The following is a 20,801-nucleotide window of genomic DNA, read 5'->3' as shown; positions in this document are numbered from 1 at the left end:
TAGGAAAATGGAAAATGCGGAAGGGTAGGAACTTATTTCACGATACTGTGTATTGCGTACACTAAAGATACATTTAGGAGACGATGGTCGCTTGTATCAGCATGACAACGGAGCCTGTCATAAAGCAGCATCTGTGAGGTAATGGTTTGAGGAGAATAACATTTGTAAATGGTTCGGGCTGCGTGGAGTCCCAGCCTGAACCAAATGGAACACCTGTGGGATGTGTCAGGACGTCGCATTCGCAGCAGACACCAGCGTCCAACATGACCACCTTCTCTGGCTTCGGCTCTTGAAGAGGAATGAGCTGCCATTCCTCCACAGATGTTCCGACACCTCACTGAGTCTCCAACAGAGTTCAAACTACCGTAAAAGCGAAAAGTTGACGCACCTCATATAAATGTCCACTAACAGCTGCCCGGATACTTTTGAGCCGATAGTGTACAAGGTGTTCTTTAAAAGTTTCCACTGTTGACAGTCTTCTCCAAAGAGCCATGCTTTCACTTGTCACGTGTGGAATATTTAACTAGCCGGTAGTCAGGAAGTGGACGTTAGGCAGCCAGCGTAACGTCAGCGTCGAGCTACTCAGGCGGTCTCCTTCAGCTCTCTATTATGCTTCTAGTGGCCCACCGGAAATACGGACACAAGGGGAACGACGGAATATAATAAAAGCGGCGCGTATATTTGGCTTTATAAGCGGCCAAAACTGTTTGATGAGCTAACAGGCCAGTAAATGTTTGCAGTGACGACATAACGCGCACACAAACGCATGTGGGGACTTAAATAAACGCCCACGCAGCCGCACATGAAGTGCGTGCGTATCGACTGGGCAGAGCGCAGGCGCAGACGAGACGGCCGCTGGCTACGCGCCGTGCGCTGCCCACAAGTTAATCAGCACAGGCCGCAGCCATTAATGGTGTTCCTCCCTCAGCACTGTCAGTAACGCCGCCCACCCAAATTGTGGGTCCTATCACAAGCAATGCAGTAACAGACTCATTTCAAATGGCCAGTACAGTTAACACTTAGAAAACAATCACGTCACTTAAACTCCTGTAACGAGACAGCTCTTTTCAGCTTGTATATACTAGACGTGTCATCAACACTTTTCAATGTCAGTTGGTCTGGTGGTTGATTCGTTCGTGTAAAAAGACATTCTAACGGACATGGTGAATACTGGCAACCACTTCATGTGAGCAGGACTGCTACTATTTATTCAGCTCGGGGATAGAAAAAATGCATTCGTTTTGACTGAACCAGCTATAACGATGAATGTAGCACAGTATGCAGTTGAAATACTTACAGATTAACTCGAAATCTTGACACAAAAAGCGTCAAAAAGATTGTGACGATTTGAGGTTATTGATTTTAAACATGGTACACCCCCAGCAACCAACTTAGTACAGGACTGCATTCACTGTAATATATCTGCGTACTAGACAAGTAGCCCCTACGAAAACAAAACAGGTCCAGACGTATAGTTGCTGGAATAATTGATTCACGTAAAAAATCGCAGCTGCTGCTCCATCCCACACCATAGCAACGCAGATGTAACCAAAATGGTCCTTTCATGAGGAGTCACCGTTACTTACGCGATCTTGCCCACGTTATTTATCAGCAGTTTGAACTTAACAGATGTCAGAACACGAGAGTCGCCGGCTTGTGTGGCCGACCGATTCTACGCGTTTCAGTCTGGAACCGCGCGATCGCTACGGTCGCAGGTTCGAATCCTGCCTTGGGTGTGGATGTGTGTGGTGTCCTTAGGTTAGTTAGGTTTAAGTAGTTCTAAGTTCTAGGGGACTGATGACTTCAGCTGTTAAATCCCATAGTGTTCAGAGCCATTTGAACCATTTGAACACGAGAACGAAAACACTTTCTCCATTAGGATGTCATAATGGGAAATACGTTATCCGACAGAATACCCATCGCACTCATGATAACAGACAAACTGCGAAGTATCACGTGCGAGAGTAGTGTTTGAGATAATACAGAGCTACATTCTTTATTCACGCCAATATTTGCATACTATGTTTGAACACAAAACGTGTTTTCTAAACAAGAAGCTAATTTGACGACGCGAAACGACAGGATGAGCCAATTGTTTACAGAGTTACTCAGTAGCCTCGTTTCTTCCCCACGAAGCTGACGTAATACAGAAACACCCGCCCTTTACCTTCGCGACTGAAATAGCCGAGAATGGCAGTGATTATTTTAGAGCGCTTGTTGGTGTTTCATGCGCCTCTGTGTGTCTATTTGTTGTTGTCTGAGCAGTGTGTGTCGCCGAGCCATTTCTCAGCCAGCCACGGCCGTATTCAGTGCCTGGAGCTGACGCAGAATGTGGCCTCGGACAAGGCCGTGCGTGAGACTCTTCTAATTAACTCACTATTCACGCTCTGCTGGGGAACAATTGTGTTTCTAGGCGAGGAGATGTCAGAGATGCGCTGCCTGCGGAAATCCGTCTGCTTCGTAGCTGCTTCACCGTGGAATACAATTCAAATACGTAAAATACCAGTCGACAGTGACTTTTATATGCAGGCCTGCGGTCCTTTTTGAAGGTATTGGTCCGATGGCTTCTTGATCCTCATTGACACTGTTCATTAATTTTTAACTCTGGTCTATAGAGGCCATCCTTATAGGAGCTCTTGAATGAAATGGCGATCGTGCCATCGGTATTCTTATAACTTACGCGCAGTTTTTGCGTGTTCCACCGGAAAAAGGACAACCCTGTAAATCAGTATGAAGCACAGCTGTTGTGACGGAAAATTATGAGCTAGATCAAATTACTATCGGTATATTCTGTATTTCATAACACTTTTTTGTGGACACGTTGCATATAATATATGCCTGATTTGATATAAAACTGTAACGCAGAAATTAGATACATGTGATGTTGGAGATATGGTGTGTGTTGGAATTGTGAAATGAAACTGACTGTTGCAGTTACTTCCTAAATTTTGACTTTCATAGTGGTCCCCAAAAGGTCTTTATCGAAAATGACTTTTTAACCGGTATGTTTAAAATTTGACGAACTATCTATTGTCGCACTAAACAACCATGACATGAGTTTTTTTGTTACGTTACTGTTGATACGAAAGTCACTGCCCTAACACGCTCCATGTAATCAGTAATCACCTTTGCCGTTTCCGTCACTGAGCGTTAGATACTAATAAGATGTCTTTTCAGTTAACGATCAATGAAACAACTTCAAAAATGCATTAACGGATATCGATAAGGGGTGAAGGTATACGACATTGGCATGAGTGAAAGGAGGGGCAGTGAGGAATACAGAGATGGTCGGGGAATCGATCTCTCTCCGTGTGTGAAGCGCTTCTGCTAACCAAAAACTGAAGGGGGACTGAACTATTAATAGCGTTGTTCCGGAGTTGACAATAGCGCGTTGACATATGCGCGGGTTGCAGCGAGCGTTTGAAAGGGCTCTGCTGCGCTGCATTGTGTATTCTTTACTGCTTTCGTATCTGCACGCCTTCGTCATCACGAAATGAATTCACACATACCGTTGTTTCAAACACTACGCCTGCTGCAATGTGAGTTCTTTGTTACGTTTGCAGCGATGCTCCGAGAGAAGAACACAACTGTTGAAATTAAACAAACGGTTTAAACTAGAATGAATTTTCACTCTCTGCGGAGTGTGCGCTGATTTGAAACTTCCTGGCGGATTAATATTATAGGGTGGTCAAGAGTCATGGGTGGATAGGTCAGTTGGTTGAGCACCTACCCGTGAAAGACAAATATTCCACGTTCGAATTCCAGTCTGACACGCAGTTTCAGTTATGTAAACGTTGTCAGAATGAACATTGCATAATGGAATGTAATTTTAATGGTAATTTACAGCATTCTCAACGAAAATAGTGTAACGATTCTTGTGGATTTGTATTTCCATCTGCCGCAACCATTCGAGGCTTCTGGGTACGTGTTTTAGATGTTTCTACGTCTTTGTGACGGTCATGTTCCATATTATTTACAGTATCTCAATATAAAACTATCCCTGTCGAACTCTAATGTATCAATTAATAGTTTGCCAAAAAGATGACGTGAAAAGCATTAAAGTCTAAGATGGGCCGTAGTTGTTTGATGCCTTGATGATTTTCATGTGTCTTCTTTCGCAGATTATTCAGAGAGCAAGAATAAAGGGAAGTATACTCGTAATAAACATTTTCATTATCCTGGAATATCTAGGATTCACGTTTATCGCTACAACGATGCAAAACCAATGTGGGCAGCGTGTCTGAAGAAGTGAACGAAGATATCCCGTTTGAGCAAATGTCGGTATCGTGACAAAATGAACCTGTATGCCGATTTACAATTTGAGCACTGCAAAGGAGCTACACTCGCCGTTTGCCGCAACAGCACTATGTAAAAATCTCTTGCACATGCTGCCAAGTTCAAAAATGGTTCTGAGCACTATGGGACTTAACATCTGAGGTCATCAGTCCCCTAGAACTTAGAGTTCCACAGTCCATGTTTCACTACCATACAAAACTGTGCTCCAAATGTACATTCTCAAAAATTTAGTCCTCCAATTAAGGTCTATGTTTGACACTAGTAGACTTCTCTTGGCCAGGAATGCCCTTTTTGCCAGTGCTAGTCTGGCTTTGATGTCCTCCTTGCTTCGTCTGTCATTGCTTCCTTAACTTCATCCACTTCGTGATCATCAGTCCTGAAGTTAAGTTTCTTGCTATTCTCATTTATGCTACTTCTCATTACTTTCGTCTTTCTCTGATTTACTCTCAATCCATATTCATTAGACTATTCTTTCCGTTCAACAGATCATGTAATTCTTTTTCACTTTCACTCAGGATAGCAATGTGACCAGCGAATCGCATCATTGATGTCCTTTCTCCTTGAATTTTAATTCCACTCCTGAACCTTCCTTTTATTTCCATCATTACTTCTTCTATGTATAGATTGAACAGTAGGGGGTGAAAGACCACATCCCTGTCTTACACCCTTTTTAATCCGAGCACCTCGTTCTTGGTCGTCCACTCTATTATTCCTTACTGCCTTTTGTATGTACATATTGTATGTTACTCGTCCCTGCCTATAGTTTTCCCCCATTTTTCTCATAATTTCGAACATCTTTCACCATTTTACATTGTCGAACGCTTTTTCCAGATCGACAGATCCTATGAACGTCTCTTGTTACTTCCTTTCTCAACCGCAACGTCAGAACTGCCTCTCTGGTGCCTTTACCATTCCTAAAGCCAAACTGAACGTCATTGGACCCTAGACGAGTGTACCCCAGACGACTGGAAAACGGGGGCTTGGTCAGATGAGTCCCGATTTTAGTTGGTAAGAGCTGATGGCAGGGTTCGAATGTGGCACAGATCCCACAAGGTCATGGACTCAAGCTGTCAACGAGGCACTACCCAAGCTGGTGGTGGCTTCATAAAGGGGCACCGATCGTTGACTGGAAATGGTTATGTTCGGCTACTTGGGGACCATTTTCAGTCATTCATGGATTCATGTACCCAAATAACCACGGACGTTTTATGGATGACAATGCGATATGTCACTTGGCCACAATTGTTCACGATTGATTTGAAGAACATTCCATTCGATTCGAGCGAAAGATCTGGCCACCCATCAGACACTTATGGGACATAATCAAGAGGTCAGTTCGTGCACAAAATCCTGCACCGGCAACACTTTAGTAATTGTGGCCGGCTGTCTCTAGGCAGCATGGCTCAATATTTTAGCGGGGGACTACCGACGATTTATTGAGTCCATGCTACCTCGAGTTACCGAACTGCGCCGGGCTAAAGGAGGTCCGGCACGATATTGGGAGGTATCTCATGACTTCTGTCACCACAGTATAATTGTGTAGTTGTAATTTTGCAATGAAATCTTCCTTAGACCCCCTTAAAATAATGGTCGGATGTTGATCACCTCTGTTAAAATTACGATAGCATTTTGTCGCTCTAGTTGCAGAAGTGGCGGCAGCTGCGGTGGGAGCGAAATTGGAACCGTTAAGTTCGGGTAGCGCAGTGCCAAAGGACCAACTGCGAAAGTGAGGTTTGCTTCTGCAGAGTACATTAATATGGCATCGTCACTCAGTTCTGGAGGCAGGCGCGCCTGCAGCGTTGACGCGGCCGACTGGCTGTCGCTCGGTGTCAGAGACGGACGCCCGCACGCCGTAGCTCAGGGGCTGCGGCGGCAGATAACGCGATTATAGGCTGCTGGGCCGCCCCTAATGAGGGCTTCAAAGTGGCGCCGCCCGTCGCCGCCACGTGCGCCTTGCTTAATTGAACTCCAGCCCGGGCATTACATTCACACCCTCCCACTTCCATTACCTCCAGTGATGCGACACATATTACGTAACAGGTGGCAACCTCGTCCACGTGTTGCGTTCACGAGTGCGCATACAATCAAAATCACGTTTGTGAAACACACGTATGCAAACTCTTCACACTGTGTAATTCTTCATACTTTTGCAGCGATCGGTTAACATCTTGAGGTGTCGGGTATTCTGCCGGATATCAACGTTGTTCTTGCGCAGTATTTCGACAACGTGATTCGTTATGTTCATCACATGCTACCTGTGACTTTTCATCGAGTGAAATATAACTGGGGCATAGGGATAAATAATGGACCTACTCTGCCAGACGAAAAAAAGGAAGAAGGAAGATTGGGCTTAACGTCCCGTCGACATCGGGGTCATTAGAGAGGGAGCACAAGCTCGAATCGTGATGGGGAAATCGGCCGTGGCCTTTCAAAAGAACCATCAGGTTAGTTGCCTACAGCGATTTAGGGAAATCACGGAAAACACAAATGTGAGTGGTAGGACGCGGGTTTGAACCGTCGTCCTTCCGAATGCGAGTCCAATGTGCTAAACATTGCGCCACGTCCTGCGGTCCACTCGAGGAACAATCGCAGTTAGTACCTGTTGAAGCTAACGTATCACGTCGAAATATCGTGCAACAACCACGCTGATATCCGGCAGTATACACAAGCCTCAACACATCAACAAACCTATTTACGAAACACAAATATTGCAACTCATCGAAGGCACAAAACACTGCCGTATGTTGTAAAACTTTTTGCATATTGCCTCTAATCTTCGATCTGTATGTCGAGAAAGCAATGATGGTATATAAAATTAAAGGTCAAAATTCGAATTAAAATTCTGAGTGATAGAATATCGGTATTAAGATACGCTGATGACATTGCTGCCCCACAGTCAAAGTGAGGGAGAATTGTAGGATCTAGAGTGAATAGTCTAATGAGCTCATAGTATGTATGGAGAATAAACCGAAGGAGGAAATGAAGAATATTAGCTACGAGAGATTAGCAGTAGAACGAACATGAAAATGGAGGACCCTGAAGTAGATGACGGTATTCTGCTACCTCGGAAGTACGATAAATGGCGGACGAAGCAAAGAGGAGATAAAAAGCTGACTAGCGCAGGCAACGAGGGTATTCCTGGGCAAAAGAAATTAACTAATATCAAACATCGGCATTAATTTGTGGAACAGATCTCTGAGGATGTATCTCTGGATCACAGCATTGTGTGGAAATAAATCACAGACAACGGGGAAACCAGAAAAAAAGAGAAGCGAGTGATTTGAGATGTGGCGCTGTAGGAGAGTGTTGAAAATTAGATGGCCTGATGAGAAGTGACGAGATTCTGGGCAGAACAGGCAAGGAGGGTAACAAGTGGAAAACATTGACAAGAAGAACGGATAATTTGACAGGACATGTGTTAAGACATCAAGTAATAACGCCTGTGGTATTAGAGGGATCCGCAGATGGAAAACTGCAGGAGAAGACAGAGATTGAAGTATATCCAACAAATTATTGATTACCTTGGGTGCAACTGCTAATCTGAGATGCAGAATCAGGCAAAGCACAGGAATTCGTGGCGAACTATATCACGGCAATGAGAAAACTGATGCCGTTAGAAATGCCAGACGAAATGTAAGGTAGACTTCACACTTCAGTTAAAACTTCCGGGCAGAGAAGCCTTGGTCGATTGGTAAAAAACTGTTCACGGACTTTCGTCCGCACCTGTGGCGAAACATCAGAGAAAAATCGTCACTCTCTGAAGATTTCTCCCGCAGTTTGGGACGAAACATCAGTGACTAGTTTTGTGTATTGACCACGGCCTCTCATCTTCCCTACAGCTTGGCACTGTTTTCCCCAATTCGTTCCTGTTGTTCAAGACTGATGCCCAAAGCAAGGCTGTACCTTGAAGCAACAGCTCAGTTAAGGTATTTGTCTGAAAATCGGAAGTAAGCCTTATCACTGGGAGAACTAATTGTCTCTGTAGTGAGGCCGCGAATGTTGCCTAGAAATATGTAACGTGCTCAAATTCTGGTAATTTTCATCGACAGTCTTTAGCCGGTAAAACAGAAGTTGCGTAATATTCTTCATGACTAGATGTTGCCTCTAGTCATCGGGTTAGGTTCAAAACCTCTCGGCATTGTCTCACGAAATGAGGAAACTGTGACACTGTCGCTGTTGATCTTCCATGAGACGGGACTTTAAACTCGGCAGTATTATCCAAGAACAGTTGGCTAAGTACTGCAACCGGCTTCACGCTTTCGTTTTCTTTCATCCCATAGTAATTCATAACAACACGAAAAGAGTTCTGTACCGCACTAGACCTTGTCGCAGTAATCTGTATCGTACAGTTACACAGCTGAGAGGTCGGACAAGCAAGCCGTCGTAGAGGTCCCCAACAGGAATCTTTGAACTAGCGTACGAGTCGTAAGACAAGCAACAATTGTGCTACAATGCTGCTCGGCTTGGTAACCCCTCAGGGGAGAAAGTGCCCGTGGCTCCACAACTAGCACACAAGTCTGAGTATTCCTGCATCTCCTACACGAACATCGGTGACGCGGTAGCACAGCCGCGCATTAAGCCGCCCGCGGAGCTGTTGGCCGTACTTACGAGTCCACGGGGAGCGCGAGTGTTTGGGCGCCGCTGCCGCCACTGCCGGCGTAGCAGACGGCGCGCGGTCCAGCACGGCACGGCACGGCACGCGTTATTGATCTGTCGGCTCCGTATCGCCTCGCCTCCCGCGGCTCCGTAGTTATGGAAACCGGCCGTGCCCCCGCTCCCGCCGGCTTTGTCTCCAGAACAGCCACTTCGCCGAGTAACAACGCCTTTTGTCTCTGGCCGACGAGATTTCCGGTGTTGGCCCCACCCTCTTCTCTGTCTCTCTCTTCCTTGACATCTGTCACCCTTCCGGCTCGCCTCAACTAATCGCGTACAGGCATCTGTACTTCCCGACAATTCCTCTATGGCACTATAAGGATACAAAGGTTAAGCACTCGATGAACTTCGCAGCTGCAGCAAATCCCGATAAGTGGTGTAGAGAAAAGCTCGAAACTTTAGGGGTGATTGATGTCACCGTGTTCACCCACCGTGCCTGAAAATGTCACTCTATTCCGCTGGGTACGATTCTGTTGGGAACTAAGCCCTCTCGTATAGTCAGCATCCTCCCCCCCCCCCCCCCCATCCACCCCTCGCCGTTTACAAATGTCAGCCCAATGCTGATTCCTGTAACTGTCCTTCCGACTTGTAGGGGATGTAAGGGCATTAACTTCCCTGCTAAATGTCAAGTACAGGCCGTAAAATACACTTATTAAGAGTTAACGTTCAGCCGTGACGTACAGCTCAGGACTATACAACGTCGTTTAAAACGTTCTGACCCCAAACAAAACTAATTACATTTTACGCTTCTCTAAATGCAGATCTGAGCACTCTCAATTGCGTTTTGTCACGGTGCAGGAAATCTACATTTTAAGAAGTATTTGCTCGGGTGAACAGTTTATTTGTCTCTGTTGACTGGTTGGCGGAACGCCAGTCAAGTAGCCTGCAAGTGTTACCTTTCTATCCTTTTTTCGTATTACACGTGAACCTACGCCTGTAAAAGTTTCAAGTGGCAAGTGTCGTTGCGATTTGGAGTCGGCGTCAGCTTTCGTGTTCTCCCAGAACAGCATGAACAGATTAATTAACCAGGAAGGCATATCCACTGAGACAGAAGTTCCTAGAAAATGAGTAGAGCGATTTGGAAAATGCTCATTTGTACCATCAGCTGTACAATTTTGTGCCTATACACAGTCCATATAAACACGTTGTGCCTACGCATAATTACAGTGATGCCCATTTAGTGATAACTTCACACTTAAATCGAAACCGGTGGAGAATAAACAAACTTTGTACAGCTGATAGCACAAATATGCATTTTCCAAATTATTTGATTGCTGCGGAAATAATCAAAAACTGCACCTACGAAAGACTCTAGGAGTATAATGACTTCTCCGATAACGAGTCCATTTTTGGGTTCGATCATCGAAAGATACAGTCAGTAAAACTGAACGGAAGTCAGTTAGCGCTAAAGAGAACTGGAAATGCGCAGGTAAGTTATTACGCGAAAATAATCTTTCCCTTCTCTTCTTGCATTTCTGCTGGTGCTTCCACTGTTGTAAAAATAATTCAGTCAACGAGGAAAAGTTACGAGAAACAGTTCGTGTCGTCGCAAACTTTTGTGCAGTGGTAGGAGGGATTTCCATGAGCAAAATACTAAAAACTCCAACCGGCGGCGGTGAGGTGCGGGTGGGGGAAGAAGGGGTAGGGAGAGACAGTCCTCGAAAAGTACATTTTCATGTTTTTCTTGAAAAAATCGAAAACCACGACTTCTAGCGAAAATTTTTCTCAGTACATAATCAAACTACATTAAATTTTCAGCAAATAGATGATATTCAATTCACGTCTTCGACAAGTAGTTTCCGCGTTTCATGGCATGTAAAAATTGCAGGCTATTAAAAATAGTGCATTAGTGGTATAAAATTACTTTTTACTCTTAAATGAAGTGGGTTGAGAACAAATATTAAATGTGCGTACCGCGCTTAAGTCCAGTAGATCCGTATTAAGGGGCAAATTATGTTCTGAGAGTGTAGCAAGATGGATGGAGAGTAGATATACGAAAGGAGATAGGTCGCCGGATTGTGGCTATCTATTTCCCTCCTTCCGAAGAGCGAGCAGGTGATTGACGACACCATATACCTCACTACGTCACAAGAAGCACTAAAGAGTGTTCCACGTAGCTATACTGGCATTCCGCAGGAAGTGTTTGGTTTTCAGAACGTGCTTTAACACTACATCCAATACAGATATCAGTTGATGATTTAAATAATCAAAAACTGCACGAATTACTTATTTTTTCGTGCTTAGCACAACGCGTTTCAAGAATTTATTCTAATTTTTATATGTATCTGTTTACATAAACAGTTTTTGTGACATTATCATATGTTTTTTTCTTCCTGCCTTGCACTATAGTTGTCTTTTTGAGGTTTCGCTGCAATAGGAAAATCGGACAAAAAGAACCTTGGAATGTTTTTATACGCTAATGTTAGAGATGGGGATGGGATGTTATCTCTGACACGAACATATAAAAACACTCCAAAGTTCTTTTTGTCTGATTTTCCGATTGCAGTATAACCTCAAAAAGACAACTACAATGGAAGAGAGGCAGAAAATCACACATGACAACGTTAGGAAAATGTTTATGTAAACAAATGTACTTGAAAATGAGTTCTCGGAACGCGTTACGTTAAGCACGACAAAATAAGTAACTGGTGCAGTTTTTCTTTATTTATATCATGAATGACACAACTGCCGTCTTTCCCGACTATGATGAAGGAAATTCAGATAATGAATGAAGCACGTATGGACAGAATCTACGTAAATCTCTGCACACTGTTCTAAGCTGTAAGAAGATTCAAAAATGGCTCTGAGCACTATGGGACTTAAATGCTGAGGTCATCAGTCCCCTAGAACGTAGAACTACTTAAACCTAACTAACCTAAGGACATCACGCACATCCATGCCCGAGGCAGGATTCGAACCTGCGACCGTAGCGGTCGCGCGGTTCCAGACTGTAGCGCCTAGAACCGCTCGGCCACAATGGCCGGCGCTGTAAGAAGGAAATTGATTCTTAGTCACCCTGTACAGCAGATGTAGCGTTCTTACGGCAAAAGGATGTATTACTTAATACGGCACTAAACAAGCTGCTAAAACAAGTTTCTGCCCAGACCACAAAGTGGTCCACATAGACGGAAACTAGTCTTTTATACAGCAGCCGATGGCATATATACACATACCTTTCATCATTTACTGATATATTTTAGTTGTCACGCTCTTAAGGTATAAATAGGAAGCAGCACGACACTGCAGTGGCAACAGAGGAGCTGCGGCATGAATGGAACGTTGTACGCTACGCTTGCGAGGGCTAACAGGAGAAGGTGAATGATAGGCCCCAGTTGTCAGAGCGTATGCAAATGAGTCTTTGTGAGCGCCTTAGCGGCGGCGGCAGACGTGTCGGCCACGCCCTAGCGCCCCCGCAGTCTGGAGTGACCGCGCGGAGCGGCTCGCCCGCAGCGGGCGTGACGGCCGCGTATGCTAATGGCGCGGCCACCAGAAGGACGGCGGACTCGCTTAGTCTCGCCTCGGCCTATTGAAACAAATTGCGGAGGCCGCCAGAGTTGCAAGGACGTGCCGGCGCAAGAATCATCGGGTGCAAGAGCGTGCGACGTACGTACCTACTGGAAACAACGAGGCCTGAGGCTGGCCGGGTCGGTAGCGCGCTGCGGGCTGCTCTGCTCGACTGGTGCTTTCGCTGCTGGCTGCTGGTTCCAGCGGCGTCGGTAGGCAGTGCAAGTTTCACGCAATGCGGAGGCGGCGGGCGTACCTTTAGCGACGCTCACGGGGAAAGTGCTTTCGCTCTCGCAACCGCCGACCTCTTATATTTTGCTTCCTCCTAGTGGCACACTTCTGTCTGCCTCTTACCGGTGTTTCAAGTCACCGGTGGTACCCCACAAAAGACAGAATTGTTTTCAATCTTTAATTGGTGCTCACGCCAACAACAAATCTGTTATTAGCGGTATATGTTGGAAAGCGATAGCACGGAACGGCTTATAAGAAAAGCGTAATACAAATGCATGTTTCTCGAAGTGGTTTCACAGTTATAACTATTTGTGCAAGTTCAGAAATAAGAACCCTGCAGAGACAGTATATTAGCACATCAAATGTTTTTTTATTCCAGTCTTTGATCACAATATGAATTCTTTAGACGATGACCGGTTTTAGTTCGTAATGACCATCCTCAGATCTATAATATACAAATATATACACCTAGTGAGCAGTGTGTCTTTCAACATAATACAGCAATACGTATCACAATATACTATCATACAACCAGGGAGATGTACAGAAAATACGCCGGCCGGAGTGGTCGAGCGGTTCTAGGCGCTTCAGTCTGGAACTGCGCGACCGCTACGGTCGCAGGTTCGAATCCTGTCTCGGGCGTGGATGTGTGTGATGTCCTTAGGTTAGTTAGATTTAAGTAGTTCTAAGTTCTAGGGGACTGATGACCTCAGATGTTAAGTCCCATAGTGCTCAGACCCATTTGAACCATTTGATTTACAGAAAATACAGTAAAACGTAGCTTTTTTACACCATGCCCTAAAGTGATAAGGCCATAATGGCACCGTCAAAACATATAAATATAATCAGAATAGCATCGTCATGTAGATCTAAAATAAGGTGTAGAATAGGCCGCATCGTCCACACAGTCATTATTACAACTGGCTACTGAAGTACAGTAGCTACCAGAAATATGTTTGCCTACATCATCCCTAGATGTCGCTACTGTCAGCTTAGCTGTAGTCATCATTTACGCAAAAAACATAATCTGATAAATACACATTTTGTAAAATACATGTAGCAGACTTTTAAAATTGATAACTATCATAACTAAATTGTGATACATTAAAAGACGAATACAGTCACCCATATAAAATAATTAAAAGGAAATATAGAATAGGACCGATCCTTTTTAAGGCGAAGGAACACCTTATTTTAGATCTATATGACGATGCTATGCTGATTATATTTATATGTTTTGAGGATGCCATTAGGGCCTTATCACTTTAGGACACGGTGTAAAAAAAGGTACGTTTTACCGTATTTTCTGTACATCTCCCTGGTTGTATGATAGTATATTGTGATACGTATTGCTGTATTATGTTGAAAGACACACTGCTCACTAGGTATATATATTTGTATATTATAGATCTGAGGATGGTCATTACGGACTGAAACCGGTCATCGTCTAAAGAATTCATATTGTGATCAAAGACTGGAATAAAAAACATTTGACAGTATTGGGTCACTGTTTGTATACGCGACCATGTCGCAGTTGGTGATATTAGCACATCGTTCGTCGTGTTTTATTGTTTGTTTGCCTTTACTACCCATGTTCTAAAATGCTGTTACCCACTTCAGATAATTATGCGACACTTGTAGGGATACGCATTATTGGTGACCGGAGCTGTTACGCACGTTATTGAATAATGCGGGCACTAACTCCCATTACTAATTCAAACTGTTGTGTCTGGAAATTAATTGTGAACTGAGAATAGGTTTGTGTGGGAGTTCCCCTAAGAATGGCTTTTACTATCAAGTCATAATGTATGCAATTTCCTTCTGAAACGACCTGTATATGCTAAAGGACAATGTCTGAAGATTACCCTTTTATTCTAGAATTGTTCTACACTTTTACTCATTTTAACCACATTTGTCTTCCCAGACTTCACGCTTCGGTATCGTGGTCCAGTACAATTCTACCACTCGGTCTTACTAACAACCTCATCCTAAAAACGTAGAAAATTTTGCGATGAGTAATTTCATATATGATACTGTTAAAAAAGTTATTTCCAAGCGCGTTAGCACGTCGCATTCTGGACCCGAGGGGTGCGCGCTGTTCGAATCCTCGCGGCGGATTAGCGATGAGACCCGGTGTGCTGCCAAGCCTGGATGTGGTTTTCAGACAGTTTCCCACATCCGACTGGGTTAGTACTGGGCTGCTACCCACGTCCCACCACAATTACACCATTCACACGACTCGCAAGGAATTCGAAAACGTTGTCATACATTCACATGGGTAACACTAGACGCAGACGGTTGAGGTACACAAATTTCGTTCCAGGGTGGTGGTGGAGGGAAGGGGGTGAGTACAGGGTGTTGTGCGGAGTGGGGGTGATGGAGAGGGAAGGCATACGGCCACCCTCTACCATTAACAATGCCAAATCCGGAATAACATGCCGGCCCCGCTGAAAACACGGGATACGGCAGGGGGGAAAAAAAAAAAACTTTATACTGTACAAATGAGAAAACTCCTCAATATTGGCCACATTGGAACGGAAGATGTTATTTCTTTTGAATTTCAATCACGTCAGGTACCCATCTTTTAAATAACCACTTTTTTTAAAGGCTATTATGTACTAGACATCAGCAACAGCTCATGGTTCGAACTTCCTCCTCTGCTGTGAAAAACTGAGAAGGTGTTTTCGAACAGTGTTAACTCACCGCGGTACCTGCATTCAAATAAATGAAATAAATCTGTGATAATGTTTCCTCCCACTAGTCAAATAAGAGCCAAAACTGGCCGGGCAGTGTAGAGACGTTTCTCAACAGTTGTGACTGCCAACACTCCTGTAGGAAATTACGTAACTCATGGTGCTGCACAACGCTAACAATATTTTGAACAAGAATTTATAGTAAACCGTATGTAAAATTTTCAGTTATTCTACTGCTAATTCCGAAGAATGTAGGTGGAAAGAAAAACGGAGGGGGGTTAGATGATCTCCATCTGCGCTGTGTGTGATACTGCTGATTAGTGTGAGGCGTGTTCAAAAGCTTTCCATGTTTCTCAAAAAAATATGATAACTGAGTTACTGAAGAACCATTGCTTTCACAAAATAAACCGAACTCTTTTTGACATTTCGTGGTGCAATTGTTTCAGGCTTAACTCCCTTACGGTTTTTTTTTTTCGATAAACCCAACGTAATAACAGACGAACGATAAAAAGTAGCCGCCATGTCCACAGACAGAAGAGACCCGTATTTCGTTTTATGTTTTGGCTTTTTAACATCGATATGACAGTCATTAGAGCATGAGTCGAATTCGAGGAAAAAATGGTTCAAATGACCTTGAGCACTATGGGACTTAGTTGCTGTGGTCATCGGTCCCCTAGAACTTAGAACCACTTAAACCTAACTAACCTTAGGACATCACACACATCCATGCCCGAGGCAGGATTCAAACCTTCGACCGTAGCGGTCGCGCGGTTCCAGACTGTAGCGCCTAGAACAGCTCGGCCACTCCGGCTGGCTAATTCGAAGTGGATAGGAAAATAAGGTGCGGATTCACATTAAGGTGAAAGACGATAATTTTCTGTCAATGAAGAGAAGGTTTGTAGTCCGCTACTCGCAGGTACGAGGCCAATCACTGTGCCTACTTGTGCGGTGCTGAAGATGATGTAACGTATTTCGAACTTCGGGTCTGGATAGTGGCACTAACATGGTTCCAAAAATGAACACATAATTACCAATTTGTCATGCGTTTCGTATGAAAATTAGAAAAAAATGTCACTTTTTATTTACTTATTTGTATGAATCTTGCCTAGTTGCTTTAAATTCAACATTCTGTGATCTACTTCAACAAAACTTTCACACGTATGTGTCCGCATTTCGAACGTTCGTGCAGGCAGTGAATACACGGCCCGTCACTCTGATGAAGACTAGTAGGAATCATGTCGCAATCGTCGGGCAATAGCTCAACGGTTTTTACTGAAAATGACAAAGCCTATGGTATCTAGTTCTGTCACTATGAGTCTCGGCTTATCGCCGTCTTGCATTAGGAATATATAGTCCAGAGTGGAGACTGATGCACTCCGTTGCCGACTGGACTTACTCGATTTAAAAGAGTAATTAAATGTCTATTTATTGGCGTCTCTTTTAATAAACGAGCCTTTGATTTTGGTGTCCTGCGGCTGTGTTCCCGGCTGCTCGCCTTCCCCGCCGGACAGGAAGGAGCCAGACGGGTGGGGCTGGGCGGCAGTCAGAGTCAGCTGTGCGGCACAGACGACATGCGTCGGCGTGCGTGAGCGTGTGCGTGTGTAAGGCACGCGCAGGCACGCGGCTCCCTACGCGACGATATGTCCCGGCCCGTTCACACGCTGACTGCGGGGCCCGCGCCCAGACTTCGACAGCCCCAGCGCACACTCTGTCCGCTGCCAACGGGCGACAGTTGTGAACGGTCACTAGTCAACACGTAAACATTACCTCCTCTCCGTTGCTACCCCTTAGAAAACAAACTCAACTGGGAGCAGAAACTTAGACGGAAAAGAACGATAACGTCTTTAAAGAACATCACAATTGTAAAGATAAACTGCTGCTACTATAAATTTTGTTGTTGAATGTAAGTTTCGAACATACAGATCACCATCAGGTACATAAAAAGTCAATATACTGAACATAATACAGTCACATCTGTAATAATCTGTAATTCATTTGCCGGCTGGAGTGACCGAGCGGTTCTAGGCGCTTCGGTCTGGAACCGCGTGACCGCTACGGTCGCAGGTTCGAATCCTGCCTCGGGCATGGATGTGTGTGCTGTCCTTAGGTTAGTTAGGTTTAAGTAGTTCTAAGTTCTAGGGGACTGATGACCTTAGAAGTTAAGTCCCATAGTGCTCAGAGCCATTTGAACCATTTTAAATTCTTATACAAAAACGCAGTCAGATAGCTTATCCGAATGTTGGTTTTAAGTTTTTCATGTAACAATCTGTTGAGGGCTTAAAGAACAGTGAACTGACACTCACACAAAACGCACACAGTGTTATGCAGGTTAGATTCCGTTTACTGATAGCTCAGGTTTCTTATCAAGTCTATTTTCACAGACGAACATAGGCAATATTGGTTGTAGCTACATTAGATATTGGCTGCATATACGTTACAACGCTAATTGTGGGTATGAATACATTACACAGCATTGTGTACTGAACACAGCAGAGGAACAGTTCGAAGACGACAATTGTATCAGAATAACAGTGTACCCTGTCATGAAGCATCATTTTATTCAATGTTTTGTGGACAATAGCTCCTGAGAAGGACTGACTTGCACAGTCTCGAAATGAATCCACTGGAACGTCAACTCTGCTCCAGACGCCATCGTCTACATCACTATTATCTCAGGTTTCGACGCTTGAGGAAGAATGGGCTGATATTCCTCCAGGAGATTCAGACACCTCAGCACAGTTCAAGCCGGCATAAAGGTGAAGAACGGTGGACACACCCTATGTTAATGTCCACTAATAGGAGTCCGCCTACTTATGATCAGATGTCAGGGATGTAAGCTGAATTCACGCAATGGTCAAGTCACTGGTTTAAATCTCACACTGACGCTTCTACATCTACATCCATACTCCGCAAGCCACCTGACGGTGTGTGGCGGAGGGTAGTTTGAGTACCTCTATCGGTTCTTCCTTCTATTCCAGTCTGGTATTGCTCGTGGAAAGAAAGATTATCGGTATGCCTCTGTGTGGGCTGTAATCTCTCTGATTTTATCCTCATGGTCTCTTCGCGAGATACACGTAGGAGGTTGCAATATACTGCTTGACTCGTCGGTGAAGGTATGTTCTCGAAACTTCAACAAAAACCCCTACCGAGCGTCTCTCTTGCAGAGTCTTCCACTGGAGATTATCTATCATCTCCGTAACGCTTTCGCGATTACTAAATGATCCTGTAACGAAGCGCGCTGCTCTCTGTTGGATCTTCTCTATCTCTTCTATCAACCCTATCTGGTACGGATCCCACACCGGTGAGCATTATTCAAGAAGTGACCGAACAAGTGTACTGAACCTACTTCCTTTGTTTTCGGATTGCATTTCCTTAGGATTCTTCCAATGAATCTCAGTTTGGCATCTGCTTTACCGACGATTAATTTTAATGGTCATTATATTTTAAATCATTCCTAATGCCTACTCCCAGATAATTGATGGAGTTAACTGGGTGCAGTTGCTAACCTGCTATATTGTAGCTAAATGATAAAGGATCTTTCTTTCTATGTATTCGCAGCACATTACACTTGTCTACATTGAGATTCAATTGCCACTCCTTGCACCATGCGTCAAAAAAATGTTCAAATGTGTGTGAAATCTTATGGGACTTAACTGCTAGGGTCATCAGTCCCTAAGCTTACACACTACTTAACCTAAAGTATCCTAAGGACAAACGCACACCCATGCCCGAGGCAGGATTCGAACCTCCGCCGGGACCAGCCGCACAGTCCATGACTGCAGCGCCGTAGACCGCTCGGCTGCACCATGCGTCAATTCGTTGCAGATCCTCCTGCATTTCAGTACAATTTTCCATTGTTACAACCTCACGATATACTACAGCACCATCCGCAAACAGCCTCAGTGAACTTCCGATGTTATACACAAGGTCATTTATATATATTGTGAATAGCAATGGTCCTACAACACTCCCCTGCGGCACACCTGAAATCACTCTTACTTCGGAAGACCTTTCTCCATCGAGAATGACTTTCTGATTCACGTTTTCGGTAGTTTTCCTAGATCACTTCTGGCGAATATCTGGTTTGTTCGTTCGACAAGGGTATGGCCGATTTCCTTATCTGTGCTTGTCCGATGACCTCTACACCGACGTGTCCTTGAAAAATCTTTCTTTCCTTTCTGCGTTTGTGAACGGATCTAGAGGGAAGGCTTCAACTACGTGGAAACCAGTTTAGCCGAGTGAATCGGCTGCTGATAACAAAGTTGTGCCTGCACAGTTGCCTCGCGAGGAAACCGGTTGTCTCATCGGCTGATCGGCTATTTATGTGTAGGGTGGTGTGTTTTGCCTTTCCGGTAGGGGAGCGCGCCTTTGTGGCCGTGCCGGCCGCTAGGTGCACACGCGGCCGCTACAATGCGGAAGGCCTGCGCCGTGCCGCGCCGCGGATGGCCGGTTTGCGGGCAGTTTCCTTAGCAGGCAGGCGGGCGCTCGGGCCTCTGCTCTCGCGCAGCGCGCTTGTCGCCAGCTGCGCCGCGTCACAGCCGCCGGCCTCCTCCGTATTTGTATGCACCTCGCACACACGAGCTAATTGCGTAACGGTGCCGCGGAAGATCTCGATCTGACGACAGCTCCCCTAGAACGCTAATTAACGACGCTCGCCTGTCCCCGGCAGGTGCCGTGGCATTGCCTTTCTGCGGTCCCAGTGCAAGCAGTGGTTTCCGACTCGGATTGCATCGCTCGTAAATTAGACACGGTTGTGTGCTACGTGCTTTAGCACCTACGAGCTGGCCGTGGCAGTGGACGCTAGGCCAAGGACACATCGAAATAAGGGCAGACTTCTTATCGATATCTAAATTTTTACTTACGTTCAAGCAGGCACCGAAGAGCTCAGCTGACGATATTTTTCGTTTTTTCTCTCTGGTTGAGGTGTTGTAATGGCTAAGACGGTACACTCGTATTTGGAAGAACAAATGATCAAATGGTCATCCTAACTTAATGAATAAAAAGCAGCGTCCTGATCATTTTTTATTATGACCTGTTTTGACCTGTCTAATAGGTGACCTTCAGATCTGGTTATGAAACTTTCCCCATTACATACTCTATACTTTTATACGTAGTACTGAGTTACATGTTTACCGCTACTGGGAAATTACACCTTGCAGCACTGTGTATGTAGCTTCGTGTTGTTTAGACTTTATCTATGGCTCTGAGCACTAAGGGACTTAACATCGGAGGTCATCAGTCCCCTAGAACTTAGAACTACTTAAACCTAACTAACCTAAGGACATCACACACATTCGAACCTGCGACCGTAGCGATCGCGCGGCTCCAGACTCAAGCGCCTAGAACCGCTCGGCCACTCCGGCCGGCTACTGTATCTATCGTATCGTTGTCGATATTATTTACTAGCTGCATTGCCGGCATTAC

This window comes from Schistocerca nitens, chromosome 1 (genome assembly GCF_023898315.1).
Source record: "Schistocerca nitens isolate TAMUIC-IGC-003100 chromosome 1, iqSchNite1.1, whole genome shotgun sequence".
In the NCBI taxonomy this organism is placed as follows: Eukaryota; Metazoa; Arthropoda; class Insecta; order Orthoptera; family Acrididae; genus Schistocerca; species Schistocerca nitens.
The sequence above is the reverse complement of the archived record's forward strand: the minus strand, read 5'-3'. Positions refer to the sequence as shown.